The sequence below is a fragment of the Geotrypetes seraphini genome, chromosome 2 (genome assembly GCF_902459505.1).
Source record: "Geotrypetes seraphini chromosome 2, aGeoSer1.1, whole genome shotgun sequence".
NCBI classification, from domain to species: Eukaryota; Metazoa; Chordata; class Amphibia; order Gymnophiona; family Dermophiidae; genus Geotrypetes; species Geotrypetes seraphini.
In genome coordinates this window covers 52,718,842-52,743,596 of record NC_047085.1, presented here as the reverse complement: position 1 = coordinate 52,743,596, position 24,755 = coordinate 52,718,842, and the positions used below count along the sequence as shown (strand labels likewise).

General features: G+C 40.1%; 1 long non-coding RNA gene across 1 annotated transcript in view; it reads left to right on the top strand.

Annotated features, from left to right (window-relative positions):
* Positions 1 to 546: 546 nt before the first annotated feature.
* LOC117355876 overlaps positions 547 to 24,755 on the top strand; it is a 39,071-nt gene continuing 14,862 nt past the window's right edge. Inside the window, exons 1-2 of the long non-coding RNA XR_004538465.1 lie at positions 547 to 747; positions 23,193 to 23,267. This is a non-coding gene — a long non-coding RNA (uncharacterized LOC117355876). The remainder of the gene's footprint in view (positions 748 to 23,192; positions 23,268 to 24,755) is intronic.

Sequence of the window (24,755 nt, the reverse complement as noted above, 5' to 3'; positions counted from 1 at the left end):
GTTTAAATACTTACATAATGTAAATGCGCATGAGTCGAGTCTCTTTCATTTGAAAGGAAGCTCTGGAATGAGAGGGCATAGGATGAAGTTAAGAGGTGATAGGCTCCGGAGTAATCTAAAGAAATACTTTTTTACAGAAAGGGTAGTAGATGCGTGGAACAGTCTCCCGGAAGAGGTGGTGGAGACAGAGACTGTGTCTGAATTCAGAAGGGCCTGGGATAGTCACATGAGATCTCTCAGAGAGAGAAAGAGATAATGGTTACTGCGGATTGTGGCAGAGACCTCACATAGTGCAATAGAAACCCGGTGCCAAGTGCTCAGCAAGTCCCTATTCCCTCCACAGAACCTAGGTTTAAGCCAGAAACATTGCAGTACAGAACACTACAAGTCCCTAGAGCCTCTAGGTTTATCCCTATGCCAGTAAGAAAGAGCAGTGTGGAACCCCTGTGGAGGGGGGATGGCTCATTTAAGAATTCTTCTGTGATAGCTAAGGGGGTGGAGCGTGTTAAGCCAAACCCTTTTACTCCCTTTAGCAGCCAGAAGCAGGGGAAGCAGGAAGGAAGCACAAAGGAGTCCTGGAAGGCTCTCCCACACCAGCTGGCTGATTGGGGAAATGGAAGACCTCAGCCCAGAGCCAGAGAGTCCTGCAGGGGAAACTTGCCCAGACACCACCAAGCAGTGGGAAAGTAGCTCACCCTTGGAACTAGAGAGGGAGTACGACCTGGAGCTGTAGCCACAGCAGGGCAGGTGGGAAGTTTCCTACTTTTAAAGTTATTAGTTTGTTTTGTGAGTGTGCTGTGCTAGCACCTGGGAACAGGAAGAAAAGAAAGCCTGTTTTGCCTTTTTGCTGTTTTTGTATTTCTGCTTGGGGATTGTGTGGCCCAGAGAAGTGGCTATAAACCAGGAACTGGGCTTTAAAACTGAAATACCTGTAGGACTGGAACTTAGGTGGGTTCCAGGGAAAAGTTTTGTTTGTTTGGGGTTTTTTTTTCCTCTGTGGTCAGAACTGCTTATCCTGGGACTGTTCTGGAAAAGACTAAAGTATTGAAGCATTGCAGAGTGGGACTAAATTGATCTATTTTGTTTCTGCTTTAAATTTGCTCTTCTGGAGAGTAGTGCAAGCCAGTAAGCCCAGGGCGGGGCTACTGCCGTGGAACTGTGTGGGAAAAAAATCACAGATTTTTTTTTTTTTATTATTATTATTTTGGAGAAAAGATTGTAATGTTGCCAGAGCATGGGAAAATGTGTTCTAATCTGAACTGTTGAGAACTTTACTGCATAAAAGTTATTTTTTTGAATTACTGGATATTTGGCCATCTGACATGAACTGAGTTTCATGAAAGCACCTGAATTAAACTGAGAAGTGTTTCTGAAAACTTTGTGTGGTGAACTTTATTTCTGCACTCAGCTAAGAGAACAGAGCCAGAGCACACCGGTGGGTGTGGGAGCCACTGACAGGTTACAGGTCACAAACATCTATTTCTTGTGGCATGGGCCCCGGGTGGGCCACTCCGGCTTAGCCCAAGCATCACTGTCAACAGATGGGCAGACTAGATGGGCCATTTGGCATTTATCTGCCATCATGTTTATATGTCTATCTTCTCTGAACTCAAATTGTCATCTGTCAGAATCTTCAACACCTCCAAAATGCTCCTCACCTCCCCAAAGGAAGTCAAATACAAATGCATATTCAACACATTATTCAACTAAGTTGCAACAAAAAACTGGAACAGCCTCCCTATGGACGCAAGATCGGAAACTTGAACTTCATAAGAAAACTGAAAACATTTTTTTTACAGTAACCATCTCTCAATATGATGAACCTTTAGACTTCTAAGGGTTCTAGGCCCTGACTTTCATGATCCTAACTCTCATTTCTTCTGCAGTGTGGAATCCATATAGATAAAAATTCCTTGTGTGAAGGGAAGGAATATAAAGGTAGGGTTATACTTCCATCCTCGGGATAAAATGAGCAATGCACCGCTAGAGAGCAGTCTACCAAATAAGGCAGTGCAATGTTTTATTGAATAGACAGAGAGCATTAGCAGTTCATCACAATTTATCATCACTAACTCAGTCCCACTGGTTAGTGACTCATGGTAAACATAAATTTTCATTGTTACAGTCTGTAACCTAGTGCATTTCTAACTGCAGTAGTGCAGATAATGGCCCCAAATTGGATCCAATGCTTTAAAAAAGGGCCAATGGTTTCCAAATTCTTGCATCCAGCTAGATTCTCCCTCCACCCCCCTCCAACAACAGCAAAAGACTTCCCCAGATCATAGGTTCTCAACAGCTCAAAAGCTACCTCACTGCTCCCCTGAAAAAGACCCTTTGATAAATGTGTAAATGATCATGGGTTGTGGAACTAAATGAGTATGGGGCTCATTTTCAAAAAGAAATGTTAGCTGAGTCAAGCCTACTGAGCAGGGGTAACAGTGCACTGGTGCTTCAATTCAACCTAAGTAGCACATTTAATTTGGTAGATCATACCAAATTATTGGCTTGTTTGGATGCTTTTGCCTACAGGGTAATGTTCTCCTGTGGTTTAAAGGGTTTTTGGAATCCAAACAATATCAGGTTAAGTTTAATAATCAGTTTTCCTCTAACTGGAAAAATCCAAGTGGTGTACCCCAGAGTTCCCCACTTTCACCCACATTAAATAATGTATATCTTTCCTCCCTGGGCTACAGTTTGAGTAACCTAGGTATAGAACTGTTCAGCTATGCTGATGATATCAGAATTGTCATACCTTGTGCTACAGTATTATCTCATATCTCTCATAAAATTGAGTCTGTGTTGAAATTGATGAACTCTTGGATGCAGGATTTCAAACTCAAACTTAACCCTGATAAGTCAAAGTTCTTTGTTGTGTTGCCACATAAGATTATTCACGAGCCATTGATTAGTATAAATTCTACCTTGAATATAATTCAACCAACAATTAAAATACTGGGAGTTATTTTGGATCAGCATCTGACCATGAAAAAACAAATAAATACTGTGGTACGTAAGGGTTATTACACGTTATGGAAACTATGTACCATTAAACCCTTTTTATTATTGAGTCTTATGGATTATTGTAATATTGTATATTTAACAAACCCCAAGAAAGACATGGTTAGACTCATACTGATTCAGAATACAGTGATTAGAATGATCTATGGTCTTAAAAAGTATGATCATGTGACTCCATTTTATTGTGAGTTGCATTGGCTGCCAATGGAGGCTCGTGTTTTGTTTAAGTTGGGTTGCTTTTGCTATAAGGTTATGTACGGTACTGCTCCGTTTTATATGGTTAATAGATTCTCTCTAGCATCGTATAAAAATAGTAGAAAATCTCAAGTCCTGTTTACCTTCTTATCAGTTCAGGGCTGTAAAAGCAAGAAATTTCTGGACCATTCTGTAGCATTCCAAGCAGCTTCACATGACAGAGAATTTCGAATGTTATTGCTTGGAGCCTGTTCATATAAACATTTCAGAGCTCAACTGAAAACTTATCTGTTTTCAAAATGCTTGGTTAAATAATTTCTTTCTGTCATTCTTAAATTGTCTTTAGTTTATAATCTTCTCTCCGCCTTTTCTCACTTTGTTATTGCTGCTAGGGTATCAATTTGTCTATGCTGCTAGTTAAATAATTTCTTTCTGTCATTCTTAAATTGTCTCTGGTTATGCAGTTAAGAAGCATGATGTTATGTTATGTTGATGACCCGGTTTATAAAACTAAGTTTTAGTTTAAAAACATCCAAAATGTGGCATAAAGGGGCAAGTGAACATTTTTCTTGTCAAACCTTTCCAAGTCATTATTTTGAAAACATATTTTGTAGATTGATTTCTATAGTGCTTGTCTGCAATGTGTCTAAATCTCTCAAGGGGGCGTGGTAGAGGTATGGTTTGGGTGGGACTAAGGGGGCTTATGATTTGGATGTTTTCTGTAATAATCGAACACTGGCTAAACCATCTCTCGCCCCTTGAATCTCTTTAGAACTCTGCTGAATACCTCATGAGCCACCAATGTCGATATGCCCACATTACCCTTCTCCTCAAGTCACTTCTTTGGCTCCCTATCCATTTCCACATACAGCTCAAACTCCTCTTACTGACCTACAAGTGTATTCGCTCTGCAGCTCCTCAGTATCTCTCCTCTCTCCCCACAGTCCTTCCGGGGCACTTCCTTCCCGGGAATTCTCTCATATCTGTACCATTCACCTTCTCTTTTATCTGTACCCTTATCTGTATCACTGTTTTAATGTAATGAGGTTTTCACAGGCAATGGCTGCTTCGCGGCCTTCCCCGTCAGGAACTTCCCTCTGCTGCATCAGGGTTTATTTGGATGTGGGTTCCCTCCCCCCCCAAAAAAAAAAAAGTTTCAAAAAGATAGACACACTAGCGTGTGACCATTACCACGTGGTAACCAATTTGCACAGAATAAGCCCACTCTCAGCCCCAAGTGCTAAAAAATATCCAAAATTTGAGGGACAACCTCAATGTATCCTCTGGAAAGACATTATTTGCTGTAACAAGCACTTTGTCCGGGTTTTTAAAAGCATCTACCTCCGGACCGCGTTGAGAGGGCATTTGTGATGCATGGATGCAATGCAGTGACATCATGTGCACATGTGTATGATGTCATCGCATTGCATCCCCGCATGCACAGATGCTCTCCTGAAGTGGTCCCTGAGAACAAGAACAGGTTGACGGGGTAGAACTTGGAAACTTGGCATGATGGATGCAACAGAGTGGGGCTGGATGGAACTGGGTAGGCCTGGGGGCAGCGCTATGGGTCTGGATTTTATGTGAGTAAATTCTGGTAACCCTACCTTAGGAGGAAATTCTATAAATAGTGCCTAAACGTAGGCACTGGTAGACGCCCTACTGGTGCCTAAGTTAATTGAGAAATTCCATTTAAAATGGCAAAAAAATACCATATTTTTACGCATATAATGCGCACGCTATACAAGATTTTACAAACGTGGAATAAGCATGCGCGTCATATCTGTAAGCGCGTTATACATTTTTTTTATTACATTGCTGATACATTCTGCGACACCCATACGCCAGGATCACGCAGTGTGGGACCAGGCAGGCAGCCTTGTGTGCCATTCTGTCGCTAGAGAAGGGAAGAGGCAGCCACGTCAGCCAACCAGGCAGGCAGCGGGCCGGACACAAGCAGCAGCCTTCGGAACCGGCAAGGCAACAGCGGCAGCAGCGGCTAGTTCCAGCCTCCCACTCTCCTCCCTCCCTTCCCCCATGGCAGCACTGGGTGGCACATTCTCCTGCAGTCCGCTAGGAAGATCAACTGCTTTAACACCTAAGTAGCAGCAAGACCAGCTGCCTATAATAGGAGCCCTTGCCCCGATCCAACCAGGCATGTTTTAAATATCAGCAGCAGTGGAGATCAACTGCTTTTACACCTAAGCAGCAACGAGACCAGCCACAACCACCGAGAGCACACAGTCCCGATCCTACCAAGAGTGTGAACTCTTCCCCCCATGCAATCTGCTAAGAAGATCGACTGTCGGCTCCGGGCGGCTTTCCCGCAGAGGAGAGAATCCTGCATTCACCGTGGGCCTCATCTGGGGCAGCCTCCTTGGAGCGGCTGGGGCACGGGCAGTGTGTCTGGGAGGGAATGCATGGATGGGAGAACATTGCAGGGGAGGAGACATAGGCATCCTGGGACTGTCTGCCAAGTCTCTTCCCTGAAGAAGCCCTTTCTGGAAACGTCAATCGCTCCTCCTAAACTTACTTGCTCCACTTCATCACTGACGCTGAAACCGTGGATTGAAGACAAAGTTTTATTTTATTTTTCTTTCCAGCTTATGATTTATCTTTAATCTTATCTATTGTTTTGCCTTTTGTCTTTGTTTTGTTCTATTTCTATCATTTAAATTTCTCCAGAATTCTACTGTTCAATGGCTCCCCCTTCTGCTTCTATTCCTTTCTCTCCTCTCTTCTACCTTCCAAAGTATTTAGATCAATGCTGTATTGTTAAAATGTTTATTTTATTTTTATTTTTCCTCTAACTCTACTTTTCACTTCTCTATTACCCTCCAGGTACTTTAGTTAGATTGTGAGCCTTCGGGACAGTAAGGGAATTTTTCAAGTACCTTTCTTATTTCTAATCTTAATGTATATTTTCTGTAAATCGCTTAGAACCTAACGGATATAGCGGTACATAAGAAATAAATTACATTACATTACATTACATTCGGGCTTCAGCCGCCTCCACCGCCGCTCCTCTGACTCCCTTCGCCCTGCCTGCCTTGGGGGGTGGGGGTGCCCTGTTGTATGCCTGCCTGCCCCGGGTTGATGATGAGGAGTACAAGAGCAAAGAAATGCTGAAGGAGGAGGGAGCATAGGGACAGGGACATGGAATAATGCTGGAAGGGGAGGAATAAAGATGCAGAGATGTGATACTTAATGGAAGGGAAGGAAATGGTACAAATGGATAGTGAAGAAAAGAAGAAAGATGAGGAGCGCGGTATACGTGTGGGCGCATTATAACAAAATTTTTTTACATAAATGTCTTGTTCCCACGTGCTATACGTTTGGGCGCGTTATACACGTATGCGCGTTATATGCATGAAAATACGGTACATTAAAGTGCCTACTGGCACCTAAATAAAAAGCGCTGGAATCACGCCTATGCAGGCACTTTATGATGGACGTGGCTAACACTGGAAGTGCCATTAGGCACCTACGTAGATGCGATTTACAACAAAAATAGTGCCAGAAATGTAGGCCTGGAAAACCTTGGCCTACATTTCCAGCGCCTGTCTTTCCCGGGAGGCACGATTCTTTATACAGCAGTTTTGCGTGACTGAGTCAATCAGCAGCTGACGATATCGGTGCCATATAGAGAATCCGGGCCTTAGTGCTTATCACAGCTTAGTAAAAAGGCTCCCTAATATGCTGGATCCACTGGACAAACATGAATGCCAGAACCAAGAATTGCAATTTACACCAGTGCATGACAATGATCAAAACTCCCACAAACAAACTTTTACAAAACACTTCTAGAAGTGCAAATTATGTAGGAATAGTAAATCTTTCTAACCATTAACTATCACAGCTTGAAGTCTTTGCTCTATTAAAAGGCTTTAACATTTTGCCCTTCCACCAAACTGAATGCAATTCAATTCTACTCTGACCTAGAAGAATTCTTCAGAAAACTGCATTTTAAAGGTACATTTCTACAAATAACTGGGGGGAAAAAAATCTCCTTTACCTTTCCAGATGGACATAATCATAAATTGGATAACTATATATGAAGTTTTTGGCACAGTTCTCCAATAAATGAAATGCAATTTTATACATCCTTTTCACGTAAAAAAAAAAAAAAGCTACAAGTTAAAATCTGCAGAAGTTTTCACCCCACTCTTCAGGGCATACCCAGCCAGTCAGGTTTTCAGATTATGTACAATATACACTTCTCCCTCCGAATTCACGGTGATAGGGGATTAACAGACCCGCAAATATAGAAAAACCACGAATAACTTTTTCATATGTTATTTGCTTTTTTCTATTAGAAGCCAATAACATATGAAAAAGTTATTCGTGGTTTTTCTATATTTGCGGGTCTGTTAATCCCCTATCACCGTGAATTCGGAGGGAGAAGTGTATATTGTACATAATCTGAAAACCTGACTGGCTGGGCATGCCCTGAAGAGTGGGGTGAAAACTTCTGCAGATTTTAACTTGTAGCTTTTTTTTTTTTTTTTTTACGTGAAAAGGATGTATAAAATTGCATTTCATTTATTGGAGAGCTGTGCCAAAAACTTCATATATAGTTATCCAATTTATGATTATGTCCATCTGGAAAGGTAAAGGAGATTTTTTTCCCCCCAGTTATTTGTAGAAATGTACCTTTAAAATGCAGTTTTCTGAAGAAACCACGAATAACATGGTGGGAGACCTGGCCTGTTCCTGAAGGAGAGGCAAAACACAGTGAAGAAAGTGTTGGGAATCAGCAATTTTCTCTGTAAATGCTTGGAATCAGCGATTTCTCTATGCAAGCTGATGTAATGGGGGCGGGGGGGGGAGGTGCCAGCAAGCTAAAAAAACGCAAATAATCAAAACCGCGATTGCTGAAACCGCAATTATGGAGGGAGACGTGTATATGCACGAGATAAATTTGCAAAGGACAAAATACATGCAAATCTATCTCATGCATATTCATTGTGGATATCCTGAAATGCATGAACGTTAATAAATCAAACTGGGACAAAATAGAAATTACTGAGACACACCATGCCTTGGTAGCACTGTTTTTGCTTTATTCCTAAATAGAGGTATGCTAAATAGAATCCCACCCAAAGTGATGTCATTGGTGAATGTGAACACCGGAATGTTTGTTTGACTGTCCTTTCTCCCTTGATGATGCCTTGCAAAGCAGGGTTCTCCTGTTGGGAGTTGCGAATAGGAATTTGGGGACTGCGTATCTGAAGCTGCCTGGGCCAAGACTCCACAGTGGAAATAAGATGTTCTTTGTCCATCCACTTACTGACTTAGCATGAGCATGCATGACACTGCTTGACTAGGTTAATTGCATGATTACACAAACCTGCATGTAAATGCGAACCTGCATGACTTGGCCTGTATATTGTGAAGTTTACAATTGCCTGAATACTGTGAAGTTTACAATTGCACTGCCTGACTAGGTGAACCCGCAAGATTACACGAACACACGATAAGGCGAACCTGCATGACATTGCATGAATACTGTGAAATTTTATTATTGTGAAGTTTTATAACTATTTCATATTCATATCTGTACTGTACCACAACCATTACCAAGGTCATATTCTGTTTCATCCACAGCCAAAATGAGGGCACCAATTACCATACAGATAATTCTATGCATCATCTACCTAACCTACTATAGATGCCGGTGTAACGACGAAAGACCCTCTGCACCAATCCCAGTCCACATCTCCTGGCACAGGCCACCCAAACAGATAAAACCAACCCCTTCCCCCCAAACCCTACTTAACTGCTCTGAACTTGGCCCTTTTCAAATCCCCGCAATTAACACCATACACAAAGCATCCAAACAACACAGAAACAAGACCAAAATTTAAAAAAACCTAAAACAACTGAAACATATTGAAACCCCTACTCCCAAACAATATAGGAACTTCAAGGGATACTATCTGAACGCCCGGTCAGTGAGAAATAAGGCACACCATACATGATTGGATTGAACATAAGAACCCGGATATCATATTCCTAACTGAAACATGGATGATCTCAGACACAGACATCATAATGAAGGAAATGCTACCGCAGGGCTACAAAATCGTCCCAACAACTAGAAGCTGGAAAAGAGGAGGGGGACTAGCGATAATACTTAAATGCTACTTTGACTTCACCAGAATGGACTCAAAAATCACAGAAGAAATGGAAATCATCACCTGTAAGATCACCAACCCCGAACTGGAAGAATATCTAATAGCTATACTATTCTATCCCCCCCAAAAAATGGTCAAGTGCAAAAGAAGAATTCTTTGAATTCCTTTCGTCCAATATTTGTGCTGTTATTGATTAGTCAATGGGTAGGTGGGTTAAAATGATTGATCAGATATGTCTGTAAGAATGTGCTTTTATTGTTTTATTATAGGTTTATATACTTGTTTATTGCACTGTCAATATTTGGGAAAATCAATACAGTTTAATTTTAAAAAAAACCCAAAACATATTACAACATGAACCACCAATACCTAGAAGTACAGCACAGGGACATACACTATTTCTGAAGCTCATATATTGTAACACCTTTACTGAAGCTCATGCAAACCACTCAGAATTGACTCCCCAGGCATTAGTAGTGGCATAGAAGCTTACAATAACAATATGCAATACACACATGGAGGGTCACGGGCACTGTAAGATATAGATTTATAGAGACAAGCAGTGGCACAAGGACTCGACCAAATGCACACAACACACACACACACTTACACAAGCACAGAAAGTAAGTTACAGGGATGGATTTCATTTTAACTGGCATGCCAAACGCTATGAAGCTTTCTCAAATTTCCAGGATGTTCAGTAGTCTAATAAGGGAGAGCATGAGATAGAGATGTGCCTTTGCAAAGTCCCTCCTTGCTGCTAACTAAGATAAGTGCTTACTGGCATGATACCAAAATTTATAAAATGCATGAATAAACTTGACCCATGAGGAGGCTTGCTACAGTATATTCGAATTGTACATGAAATAGATAATTCAAGTGTAGCCCTGAGGTCAATTGAAGAATGGAAGAATATAAGACATTTTCAAGATTTGAATGAATAATGAAGTTATTTACTGAAGCATATTAGAAATTGGGAGTAAATTGGACAATAACATTTTTGTAATCTATTTTAGGAGTGTTGCCATTTTTGAGAATTAAGTTATTAGCTTCACTCACAGCTATTTATTATTATATATAGTAGGCTAGTATTTGGTGACTACCTTTACAAAGTATGACAATAAGAATGTATTTTTCAATTTGGGTTTTGCAGTCAATGTTTCTCCCAGACCCATAGATTTCATCTTGCTCAATAACCTGCGGTGTGGGACGCTATCAAAAGCTTTACTGAAGTCTAAGTACACGACGTCGAGGGACTCCCTAACAAAGAAGCTGGATGTGGGGGAGTCCCTCGACGTCGTGTACTTAGACTTTAGTAAAGCTTTTGATAGCGTCCCACACCGCAGGTTATTGAGCAAGATGAAATCTATGGGTCTGGGAGAAACATTGACTGCATGGGTCAATGATTGGCTAAGCGGTAGACTTCAGAAAGTGGTGGTAAACTGAACCACTTCCAAAACATCGGAGGTGACCAGTGAAGTGCCGCAGGGTTCGGTCTTGGGCCCGATCCTTTTCAACATATTCGTAGGTGATCTGACTCAGGGGCTTCAAGGTAAAATCACATTATTTGCCGATGACGCCAAACTATGCAACATAGTAAGTAAGAGCACTTTGCCCGACAGTATGACGCAGGACCTACTTCTATTGGAACAGTGGTCCTCGACATGGCAACTAAGCTTCAATGCTAAAAAATGTAAAGTCATGCACCTTGGCAGAAGAAATCTGTGCAAAACTTACACACTAAGGGGTAAATTCTCTATTAGTACGTCTAACATAGGTGTGCTTTAGACGTCCGGGAAACGCAAGTGTCCCAGTACTTAGGCGTGCGGTAGACGTCCCTACAACCTCTTCGCGCAAAATAGACGCAGGTTTCTGAAACGTCATTAAGACGTCTCCAATGGACCCGTGATAGACGTGGGTACGTTTTTGTTTTTTTTTTTAATTATACTTTATTTATACTCTTTATTATCACTCATTCAGCATTGTAAGTATAGGATGATGAAAAAGATAACTAAAACACAATATACCATTTTGTAAACTATATATTAGTTGATCTAGCAATATCAGTGAGGTAGGGAATGGCAGACAGAGAACACTGCTGTGTTGTATCTTTTTCCTCTAGGATATCAGAATTGTACAGTTTACCATTAATACAAGGAAAAAAATATGTTATGTTTCAAAGGAGAACTAGAAGATGAAACGTACCGAGTGGGTGTTGAACTTACATTATCAGTATGGAAGGTGGGAACCGGTAGATGTATGCTACACAGAAAGCTGTACAGAAATGTCATACTCACCTCCTATTAGAAGTGGAAAGGATAGGACTTTGAACACCATATAGACTTTTTATAAACTTTGTTTAAGTTCCACAAAGACTGGCAGGAAAGGCACCCTAAGTCATCCAATAAGCTTTCTCTCGATTTCCCAGAGACATTATTTCAGAGAGGATAGTTTAGAAGTGATATCTTGCTCGAAAGAACACTCTCCTGGTCTTAAAACATTGCAACAATCAGCTCATTCTTCAGAACAAAGGTAAATCCCATAACTTACACTGGCCCAACTTAGAAACAGAATCAAAACACAGATTAGACCTGAATGTGGCTTCCAGTTCACAGGAAGAGGAAGTAGCAAGCAGCACAATGCTGATTTCATTGTGACATCATCAAGGTGCACCTGGAAGGTAGATATGCCACAAGTAAAAGACAAGCCGGGAGTTGAACTCACAACCTATGGATAATTGGTACAGCGCATTTTACTCACTGAGCTACTGAGATACTTAACTCTAGCCCTAACCCTAACCATAAAGTAGCGTCTGACGTCATAGAAGCCGTTAGAATTTTGAAATCGTTTTGGACGTTCATTGGGTTTTCTCAGATCAAATACACCTGTAGATGATTACCCCTTGTCAAAGCTTGTACGTAAAGCCATTTCTGGAGACTCCCATTCCCAAATCCCCAACATAGCTCAGTGCTTAAAAGCACTGCATGTATCTTCCAAAGGTCAGGGGTTAAAGTCCTGACTAAGGTTACTAAAGACATCATATTATTTTTGTTTTCCACCCACCCAAACATGCATAGCTAAGCTAAACTATGTGAACCTCACTTCCCAATCTTCATTTATTTAATTTATAACTTTTCATTGTGTTTGTTCAAATGTAGATAGTGTGAACCTAAATACATGGGGGGAGGTGAAATTTCATTAGGTTTACATGGTAAGCTTCTAAGCTTGTACCTAAAGTCATTTCTGGAGACTACCATTCTCAAATCCCCAACATAGCTCAGTGCTTAAAAGCACTGCATGTTTCTTCCAAAGGGTGAAGGGAGATTGTAATTGAGTAAAGAAAGAAAGTTTTAAAGTCTTTCACTTCTGGATTGTCTATTTCATCTAGATGTAAGTTTATGTCTCCTGCGATTAGATTATGTGATGAAGTGACTGAGTTATGTAGGATAAATTCACAGAAGTCCTCTCTAGCTTTTGGCCAGCTTTTCGGTGGAACATAAAATAGTATACAAGAAAGGGAATCTTCTAGTTCCTTATTGCTAATTTTACAGGCTAATATTTCTAATTGATTGGTCATTTTGGAATCCAATAGTTCAACTACAAATCCTTCTTTGACGACAATTGCTAATCCTCCCCTCCTTCTTCCTTCGTGATTTAGCATGTGGATTTTAAAATTATCTGGTATAAGATCATTTATTATTGAGTCAGCTTCAGACAGAAGCCACATTTCCGTCAGGAAAAGACAGGCTATTTGCTTGTTGATGATCCAATCTTTAATTAAGAATGCTTTGTTCCTAACAGATCTGGTGTTAAGATATGCACAGGGAACGGAAGTAGATGTTGATAGGTTTGGTGGATGTAGTGGTTCTGATAGGTTTTACTTCCCTTATCCTTTTCTTTTCGGGATACGTTGATGTCTTCCGTTGCTTGAGATTACCTTGATATGATTTGTTCTGTCTTCCTGTTGGTTAATTATTATAAACCTTATGGGTAAATCAGGGTAATGGGATGAGTGTAGCTGTGAATGCTATTTTGGGTGGCGGTAGCGCTCGGGTGGAGAGCGGCACCACTGCAGGCCTCTCGTGGTGGTTTCCGTAGCGTCCTGGTCTTGGCTCTCTGCCGTGCCCTTGCCTCAATACTATGCCGCGGTGTGCGGCTCTCAACCGTGGCGCATGGATGTTCTCTGCCACGGCATGTGGACCAGGTGGCAGAAAGTCGGGTGGATGTCGGGCTGGCTGATGTCAGGCGGAGAGCGACACGTGATTTTCGTGGCGTTCTGGCCTCGGCTCTCTGCTGCTTCCCTGTTTCCGCGGCTCTCTGCCGCTACTCTCTGCTCTCTGCCGCGGCTCTCTGCCGCTTCCCTGTTTTTGCGGCATTCTGGCCTCGGCTCTCTGCCGCTTCCCTATTTCAGTTCTTGGCCTTGGCATGCGGTTCTCTGCTGCGGCGCTTGAACGTTCTCTGTCGCAGTGTGATGGGTAGAAGTCGGGTGGATGTCGGCAGGTAAGCACAGTTAAAGGCGATTAAAAGCGATCAAAGCGATCAAGGCGATTGTTTAAATGAAATTAAATGAAATTAAAAAATAAATGAGTAACACGACTTGTCCATGCTTCCATCCACGACACCATCTTGTCCCCATAAGAGAGCTCATAATCTAATAAAAATAAGCAGCTGGAATTTTTCTCCCATTTTTCACAGGGGCACTTGTGTCAGTCACTATCCTCAAGTATTCCTTCATACTAGAATACAGCAGTAAGAATGATTTATGGTCTGAGGAAGTATGACCACATAACCCCCTATTACTGTGAGCTGCATTGGCTTCTGGTTGAGGCCCAGGTGATCTTTAAGTTGGAATGCTTATACTATAAAGTTGCTTTCAATGTTGCCCCATTATACCTTGCCGACAGATTTGCTATTGTGGCGCTTAAGAATAGTAGAAAATCTCATGCCCTATTTATGTTCCCTTCAGCCAAGGGCTGTAAAAGTAAGAAACATCATGGCATTGTCTTTCCTACCAAGCAGCTTACTATGATAAAGATTTCTGTCCATTATTAATTAGATCCATGTCTTATGTATATTTCAGAAAACTGCTGAAAACTTTTCTTTATTCTAAATTTCTGATCAATTAGATTTCTGTATATCATATTATTCCTGCATTTTCTTATAGCATAATCTTTTGTTAACCGCACTGAACTTACGGCTCTGTGGTCTAGAAATCTGCTATTATGTTATATTATGTAACAGAAGAGGTAGCAAGAAGAGAAACTCTCCGTCCTCTTTTATTTGTAGTCCTACTTTCAAAAAAAACAAAACAGTTGAGCATCTGTGGGCAAGAATTGTGCTATAATGGGGTCCTCGCCATCCCATAGTTGTATTTCAGTGAGGACAAGTACAGACTGAGCTGTTAGGGTATCCTCAATGAGATCTGTCTTTGCAGAAAGAGAAAGAGAGAGAGAGAGAAAGGGCAAAATGAGCAGCTGCAACCTAGAAGGGTAGGTTCTTCTGGATAGACATAGAGTAGAGAAAAAGGAGTACTCTTACTCCTAAGTTCTATATATGACAGCTAAGGTTGTACATGCACATTGGTGCACTTGGCAATGCTCACGCCCTTCATTGATTAATTTGCTTAATTGTTGCCAATAATTGAGAGCCAACATCTCATAATTGATGCTAGTTGGCACTAGCTATAAGTTACATGCTCAACTCGGAAAGTGTGATTCTATGTAAAGTATGCACCAGTTGCAGTGTGCAAATTTGAAAAGGAGGAGTAGCCCAACAGCATGATAAGCTTTCAGGTGTCCATTTGTAAGGTTTTTATAAAACTGTGCTATGCGCCATTCTTATTGGTGACAATTTTGGGTACATTGAAGAAAAAGCCCGAAAGGCCTTGACGATGAGAACGGCAAGACAAAACAAGGAGTCGTGAAAAAGAGGGGTCAATCACTCAGCCACGGACTTAGATTGAGGATGCACTTTATTGATAGCAGCACTGCGTAGACCAGCGGTCTCAAACACGTGGCCCACGGGCCGCATGTGGCTCTCCAGGTTTTATTTGCGGCCCGCGGTCTGGAGGCCATCATTCTCTTCCTTTTGGAGCAGCAGCCAGCTCGTTCGCTCAAAGCCGCGGGTTGGCGGCTCCTTGCGCTATCCACTCCTGCATCGGAAGCCTCTCTGATGTCACAACATCAGAGAGGATTCAGATGCAGGCGCGGATCTCGCAAGGAGCCGCCACCTGCGGCTTTGAACGAATGAGCTGGCCAGACATGCTGCTGTTCCAATGGCGTATCAAGGGGGGGCGGTCCACTGTTCTCTTCCCTGTAGGGCCGACCAACTCTGGCGGCCCGACGTCAATTCTGACGTCGAGAGGACGTTCTGGCTAGCCAATCACTGCCTGGCTACCAGGAACGTCCTTTCCGACATTAGAATTGACATCGGGCAGCGAGAGTTGGTCGGCCCTGTGCAGAAGAGAAGCAGGGAGATGGCCTGTTCCCGATAGCGGCAGCAGCAGCAGCCTATTCCGCGGCGGCGGTGACATGGGGGAGGGCAGGAAGGAAGGAAGAAAGAAGGTGGGGTGGGGACAAAAAAAAAACAAAAAATGAGGCACGGAGGAAGGAAGAAAGAAGGAGGGGGGGACAAGGAACCAGAAACAAAGCAAAAAATGGGGCACGGAATCAGAAAAAGACAGACAGAGAAAGAAAGAAAGAAAAAGCTGGGGGAGGGAATGAGGTCTGGAGGAGAGGAAGCATACAGGAGGCTGAAAGAAGGGAAGAAGTATTGGATGCACAGTCAGAAGAATAAAGTGCAACCAGAGTCTGATGAAATTACCAAACAAAGGTAGGAAAATGATTTTATTTTCAATTTAGTGATTGAAATGTGCCAGTTTTGAGAAAGAAAAGATATTGAACTTTAAATGTGGGTGCTGCAGAAAAAAAATAGAGTACTTGGAGGGCCGCAGAAAAAATAGTTAATGTCTTATTAAAGAAATGACAATTTTGCATGAGGTAAAACTCTTTATAGTTTATATATCTTTCCTTTTAACTGTTAAAGGAAAGTTTTATAAACTATAAAGAGTTTTACCTCATGCAAAATTGTCATTTCTTTAATAAGACATTAACTATTTTTTCTGCGGCCCTCCAAGTACCTACAAATCCAAAATGTGGCCCCACAAAGGGTTTGAGTTTGAGACCACTGGCATAGACTCAACACCGACAGAGTTTCGGCAATAATGCCTTTATCAAGAGTCTATTAAACCATAAAAAGTCAAACTTGAGTTTATTCACTGTAGTTTTTTTATCCATCATTGTTTTTTTTTTAAAATTATGCTACTTTGGCTTCATACAGCTCCTTACCTGAATTATATTTTTCAGTTTCATGTGCAGTCAGTGTTTCAGCATTGCATGAGAGGATTTATAATCAGAAGTATGCTTTCACTTCTCACCAATAAGGTCCAAATTAGCCATATACTTCACTTTTTCAACACCTCATACTAGTGGTTCAGTCAAACTCCTGCATTTCACCCATACACTCTTTTGGGTCTGTTTGATCAACCATCTACCACTCTTACATTTTTTCCCCTTTCTTCATTTTTTATTTTCTGGTAAAATTTATTATGTATGTTTTAGCCATTGGTTTTAGGTACATTTTCACATATGCCTTCTCCTCTTCAGTTTCATTCAATACTATTGTTTTTATGTATATTTTCACATGTCATGTCTTTTTTGGTTTTCTGCAACATTATTGTATTATATTATGTGACTTTTTATGGTTTAATAGACTCTTGATAAAGGCATTATTGGCGAAACACTGTCAGTGTCGAGTCTACACAGTGCTACTATCAATAATGTGTATCCTGAATCTATGTCTGCTGCTGAATGATTGATACCTCTTTCTCACCGATTTTTGGGTGCCATATATAGAATACAGCCAACAGAGTCTAGCAGTGGAAGGAGTTTGTATTACTGTCACCAGGATTTGAACAGATCAGTAGTAACATAACATAACAAAAACATTTGTACTGTATACTACAAAACCAAATGGACATCCGTCAGTGAATTATAAAAAGAATTGTCAATTATAAAAATCTATCATACAAATAAGATTTTAATTGTTTTCTAAAATTCATATATGATGTGGAAGCAAAAAACAGTCCATGGAGAACGTGGCTCCAGATAGCTGCTTGATATGAAAGCAATCTATTGTAAAATCTTTTAGAACGTCATTCTTTAACCGGTGGCAACTCAACCATTGTTGATATACATTGGGAACGTCGAAAACTAAAAAAATTGAAATGGTCAACTAAATTCCCAGGAGCCATACCATGCACTGCCTTATAACATAAACATCCAAACTTAAACATCACTCTCACCTCAATAGGGAGCCAATGTAACTACTATGAAGTAAAACTAATCAATTTAATCTTGCAAGCCTATCTTCTCACTGTGCCAAATATAGCCTGCAAAATAAAATGCAGTGGTGAAGAAAGATTGTGGAATTTGAAAATAATGTGATGCATTGCTTATTGTGAAAACAATCCAAAGCCATGAAGCCTGATCTGATAAAATATGCAGGCAAAATTGTTTATTCCTGGAGTAGTAGAGGACCGATTTCTCTGTTGACTGCTGTTATGACTTGATGCTTAATAAACTCAGCCAAAATGGGAGCAAATCCAAATGTGGTATTGAGCATGTGCCAGACTGAACAGACTGAAGACATATTAAACTCTGGTAATTATTTAAGCTCTACATTTTTGCACCCACGGACCACCATATTACTTTTTTTTTGGTCCAGACTAAACTGAGCTCAAACACTATTTCTGACCAGTACGAATGTCTTAACACATCAATTTGAACTTATGTTCCAGCTACAAATATGAAAAAATGAATGCTGAAATTTCCAGGTGGGAGGGAGGTGGGGTGGGAATGCACTACTATTTTAATTAAAACTAGGTTATTGGTTATTGGAATATTATATGCATTGGTATTTTTGATCAATTAAAAGGGGGGAAAATGATTGTTTTTGAATATTTGTAAGTTCAAAGTGCTTTTCTTGAGTTGTTATATGTTCAGTTACAAATGTATTGCACTGTCAATATTTGAAAATCAATAAAGTTTATATTAAAAAAAACACATCAATTTGATACGATTGAAAAAAAAATCTTTCATGTTTAGATTTTTCATCTTTTTTTGATGCAGGCACTTTATTCAGTCAATAAAAATGTTTCGTGATAAGAATTAATAATTTTAATCCACTTCTGCTTTAGAGAAACAGGAACCCAACACGGTCTGTGTTTCGATTAAAACATCCTCATTTTTCATTTTTTGTCAAATAGTTTTTATTACATTTTCTTTACAAAAAAACTACCAGTTTAACATATTATACAAAACAAACATCATTTCAACATAATAAAACACAGCATAACACAGGGATGAAGTGGATTCCCCTTCCATATCACTTCAAAAAATGCAGCAACACAGAAAGAGACAGGATGAAACATATAGGGAATCAGTTGAAAGGAACCTATCAGTACAGTGTCCTACAATATATATCAATATATATATATTTAAAAAGATGCAAAGGTGCTGCAAAACTCAACCAGTTTCAACTGGTTTTGATTCAAGATGAAAATATTCCATTATTCTTCTTGACAATGATAGCTACACAATGGAAGATAAAACCCACTATTCTCCCAAAGTAATTAATAGCTAGTGAAGTCAACATTTTACAATTACATAACATGTCCCCTCCCCCCTTTTACAAACCTATAGCATGCTTTTTAGCACCAGCTCTGACGCTCATTGGAATTCTATGAACTTCAGAGCTGTTACTGCCCCAGCTGGCGCTAAAAACAAAGTTCGGATGTGAGCTTCACTTGTGTCTGTTGGTTGTGAAAGAGAAAAGGTCTGTTATATATTTAGGGGCTAAGCCATAAAGTACCTTGAAGCAAAAACAACCAAACTTGAATTTCACACGTGCCTCCATCGGCAGCCAGTGTAGAAGTTGATAGGAAGGTGTTATGTGATCAAACTTCTTCAGTCCACAAAGTAGTCTAACCGCTGCATTTTGAACTAGTTGCAATCGCCGCATATTCTTCTGGGGGAGTGCCAAGTAGGCGATGTTACAATAATCGAATTGACTCGATTGTACCAGAATTCGAAATGATGAGACATTGAAGTAAGCTCTAATGGACCGAAGCTTCCAGAGGGTGAGAAAGATTTTTCTGATCAAGAAGTCTACCTGGTCTTTCATGGTCAGGTTCTGGTCCAGTGTTACTCCCAATATCTTCATAGTGGGTTGAATGGGATAACTAAGGTTGTTGATGCACATTGGTGCTTTAATGTCAAGTGGGTATGACGATGCTATGAAAAATTTTGTTTTCTCTGAGTTCAGTTTTAGTCTGAATTCAGTCATCCATTGCTCCATCCGATTTAGTACAATCAGTGTGGGTAGCAGGTGCTTGGAACTAATTAGGCAAATAGGATCAGTGCAGGCTGTGGCAGGTACATAGATATTACAGTTGACTCAAGTAGATGAAGACAGGTGTATTGTACAAATTTTATCTCTGTTTTATAAATAAGAATGCATGAAAATTGAATACTGTCTAATTAGGTGGATGTATACTACTTAGCACCCAATTAAACATGTGTTCTGCTATTTTATGTATATACCCACTATCCTATACATATAGAATGACAGCCAAATATGGAGGCAGACAAACTGTGAACCCGGGGATGCTGAGCTAAGAGATTATAAAGCCTTTTAAATGTATTTAAGGCCTCACCTCTGAATTTTGTGGGGCAAGCGGCTCATTTGATTGCAAGGGATATGAATTTGAATGAAATGACATGGGAACTCTCTTCTTTCCCCACATTTCATATCAGTTTTAATTTGAAACAATTGAAGACAACCTGAGAATTTAGTAGTGCATACAATGACACAATAAAACAGAAGTGTGCATGCTCAATCGGGCCACACTTGATGATTAATAGATCTATTAGTATATGCTGTCAAGCAGTAGTGTGTGCTACCATTCAGTAATGCAAACTATTGAGCGTTAATAAACTATTGATGGAATTGACATGGAACAACACACCATCTCACCCCTCCCCCCCCAAAAAAAAAACAAAAACAAACAACTAACAAAAAAACAATTAAGCTAAACTACTAAGGAAACTAAACAAAATGACAATTTTTTTGGCCCATCACAATTTCAGAGATCCAATTTGAGTATTTCCAGTCATTTAACTCTTTAACTGTTGTAAAAGGTTTGAAGACTTGGCTATTGAAACAAATTTGGTAAAATTTAACATTTTGGTTAATTTTATTGGAAGTTCATTGTGCATTCTGTATTTTGATAAAATGTTTTATATTGTGTTATATTTTATACTGTAACTGCTGTAATTTTATATTGTAACTGCTATTAGGCAAAGCAGAATACAGTATTACGGACTCCTTTTATAAAGCCATACTAAAGGTTTCTATGGTGGGTCAGCGAGGTAAATGCTTCGACACTCATAGGAATTCTATGAGCGTCGGAGCATTTGGCTTGCTGGTCCACGGTAGAAACCTGTACCTTGGCTTTGTAAAAACCAGCATAAGTTAGTAAATCAAATCAATCAAACTGTCCAAAAGGGTCATCTATTTCTCCCCAGCTGACTTCTAAGAGATTTAACAAATTTCTGAGCAAGCATGCCCACCAATTTCAAACGCTTATTGTTGCTACCTTTTGTGTAAAAAGAGAAAGACAGTCTGAGGCTTCTGGTTTTCATGTTTCCTTTGAACTTGACCCAGACTTTACCAAGAAAGGTGAATGAGTTCAACCTATAACCTCAATGTCAATTTTGAATTGGAATATGGTTGTAAGGTTATTTTGTTACAAAGATTAGGCCATTTTCCTAAATGCAGACAATGCAAAAAATAAAAAAGGCAACAGACCTTGTTTTTAAAATATTGGGTGGCCTAAAATAGGGACCTTTAAGATTAAACTATCCATGTAAATGCATGATCAAATGCAATTCAGTGACATATGTGTTTTATGAATCACAAATTGATCATTTTATTAGTTCTAAGCTAGTGGCAAATGCTCCCTTAGTTTCAAAACAATTGATAGCATTTATTCCATGGTTTGATATTATATTGTTTGGCTATCAACATCTAATTTCGTTTGACAAATGTTTCCTGAAAGTGTGCCTTGTATTCCTTCCTAGATTATGAGGGGCCGCTAAAAAGTTCTCAGACCAATCAAGAAGAAAATGATGTGGAGCCATGAAACTTACAAGTTATTCCACATTTTTTTTAAACACTTTTTGTTTCATTAATATGAAACGAAATGAAAAGTGTTTTATTTTCTTTCCACTTTTGTTGATATGTGGAATACATCTGGTCTGGGTTTTCACGATGGTATTTGAAAATAAGAACATAAGAATTGCCCTACTGGGACATACCAAAGGTCCATCAAACCCAGTATCCTGTTTCCAACAGTGGCCAACCCAGGTACCAAGCACCTAGTTAGATCCCAAGTAATAAAACAGATTTTATGCTGCTTATCCTAATAATAAGCAATGGAGTTCCCCAAAAATCCAGGAACATGGTATAATATAGGAGATGAGAAACTGCTGCATGTGGTAGAAGAATGGGACTTGAGGTTAATTGTGACTGATGATCTCAAGGTAGCAAAACAGATAGAGAAGGCGATGATCAAAGCCAGGAAGATGCTTGGGTTCATAAGAAGAAGAATGGCCAGTAGGAAAAGGGAGGTGGTAATACCGTTGTATAAGTCTTTGGTGAGGCCCCATTTGGAATACTGTGTGAAATTTTGGAGACCGCATTCTTCATAAAGATACAAATAGAATGAAGTTGGTCCAGAGAGCTACCACAAAATTGGTTAGTGGCCTTTGTCATAAATTGTATGGACACAGACTTAGAGAACTTAATATGTATACACTGGAGGAAATACGGGAGAGAGAGGATATGATAGAGATGTTTAAATATCTTTGAGGCGTTAATGTGTAGGAGGTGAGTCTTTTTCAAATTAAGGAAAATTCCAGAAGGAGAGGGCATAGCATGAAGTTAAGAGGTGATAGGCTCATGACTAATGTAAGAAAATACTTCTTTACTGAAAGGGTGGTAGATGTGTTAAATGGTCTCACAGTAGAGGTGATGGAGATGAAGGCTGTATCTGAATTCAAGATAACGGGGGACAGGCATGTGGGATCTCTTAGGGAGAAGAGAAGATAATGGATGGTGGGGAAGGGCAGACTGGATGGGCCATTAAGCCTTTATCTGCTGTTGTGTTTCTGTTTCTTTGTAGATGCCAGGTTTCTCAGATAATATCCAATATATTTTCAAGGATGGATTATATATAATTTCTTTTAATTGGCCCCTTTGAAAATTACTCTTCTGGTAAGGGTCATTTTGAATAAAATATCTGTCATGCCCATATTTCACCTTCCTCTCATGACGGAAATTCATTGGCGAACTTTTACAGAACTTTTCATGCATCCTGATGGCATTTTTTTTTTAAACAATAATCTGCATTTTCATATGAGATATCTCAGCATTTTCCTCTTTAAAAATAAAAAAGATAAGGAAATAATGGAAGTTCTGCAAGTTGGAGATATATTTTTAGTCTACTGACACATAAGCGTGCCAACCTGCAGGGAAATAGAAGTCTCTATTTAAACCATGTTTGGAAAGATTTTGGAATGCATATTTTTATACTTGGAAATACTGTTGGTGATTTCACAGGTTTATGGTGCATGCAAAGAGCAGGATGTATTCTGCAGATGCTTCATCTGTTGCTTTGACAAGAGAGAGAGGCAAATTAATAATGCAATGGCATCTTGGCAGGATGAAGATATGAAACAGACAATCAACATTAAGGGCATTATAAAAATTTACGAGGCGGCTTGAATATCATGGAAAGTAAGAAAAATCAATATATTTGTTTTATGCACATAGAAGGAAAGAACTTGCATAGAACATATGACTGCTATAGTTATTGTCAGATATGGGATTGGAGATCTGCAAGCACTAAAAATGTTCCTATACTATTTTAAAATGGATATTGAATAGATGCTTTTACACTTATGCTAGAGTTACTCCAACATGAACTAGGTATGAGCAAATATGCACCCCCTTTTATCAAGCTGCGCTAGAGGTTTTTAGCGTGGGCTGGCTCTGACATAGAGAATGACACGGGGACAAATTTTTCTCTGTCCCTGCGGGAACTTATTTTCCAGTCCCATCCTGGTGAGTTCTTTTCTTGTCCCTGTCCCATTCCTGCAAGCTCCGTCCTCATCTGCACACACCTCAAACACTTTAAAATCATAAGTGTTCGAGGCTTGAGCGGTTAAGGCAGAGCTTACAGGTATGGGGCAGGGACAGGGATAGCGACAAAACCTGCGTGGATGGGACAGAGAAATTGAGTTCCATGCCATTCTCTACTCTGACACTCATAGGAATTCTATGAGCATCCGAGCATTTACCGTACTAGCTTGCGCTAAAAACCTCTAGTGCAGCTTGATAAAAGCGTCCTTATTTAGGTCTGAGGATTTATGCAATTAAAAAATATATATATTTTTAATATAATTGTTTTTAAATATTTCATATATTCTCCACTTTCTCAAGTAGCATGTGAAATGAGGAACTACAAAACATTGATCTAAATCAATCTAATTAAACAATCCTATTAACAAATAGATAATTATTTCCTTGAGAAACATACACCAGACTGGATTCAACTCAACAAGTGAAAAAGCTGGCTTCTACCCTTCTCAATCTGGCTTCAGACCTGATATGGAAAAGAAACAGGTCTTATACTCCTGTTTGATGATCTCCAAAGACACTGTGACAGGGGATCCACCTTAATATTACTGTTACTGTATTTCTATGCAAGCCTTGGTAATGTGGATCATAAAATCATGTTTACATGGCTGGCAGAAATAGATATTGCTTGCGCAAGGGTGAATTCATCAAGGTATGGTAACAGTTTGCCCTTTACTGTACCTTGCCCCAATTTGTGAAAAGGCCTCCTTCCCTCCAGCTGCATGCCCCCCCTCCACCGAAGCTGACCCGGAGAGCTTTCCTCTGATGTCAAAGCTAACATTGGAGGGAAGCCTTCCGGGATAGTTGGGGGTCCCAGTTACCTCAACAGTCCTTCTTCCAGGTGGCTTCTGTTTCCTGCCTTCAGCCGTACTTGTTCTTTGCAGGTACATGGGCAGTGACTCTTGCACGCTGCACATGGCTGACCCAAAAGCCATCTCTCCGATGTCAGAACTGACATCAGAGGGAAGGCTTGCGGGTCAGCCACATGCAGTGTACAAGAGCCACGTCCCTGCAAAAAACAAGTATGGCTGAAGGCAAGAAAGAGCAGCCCACCTGGAAAGAAGACTGTTGACGTGTCATTGGATA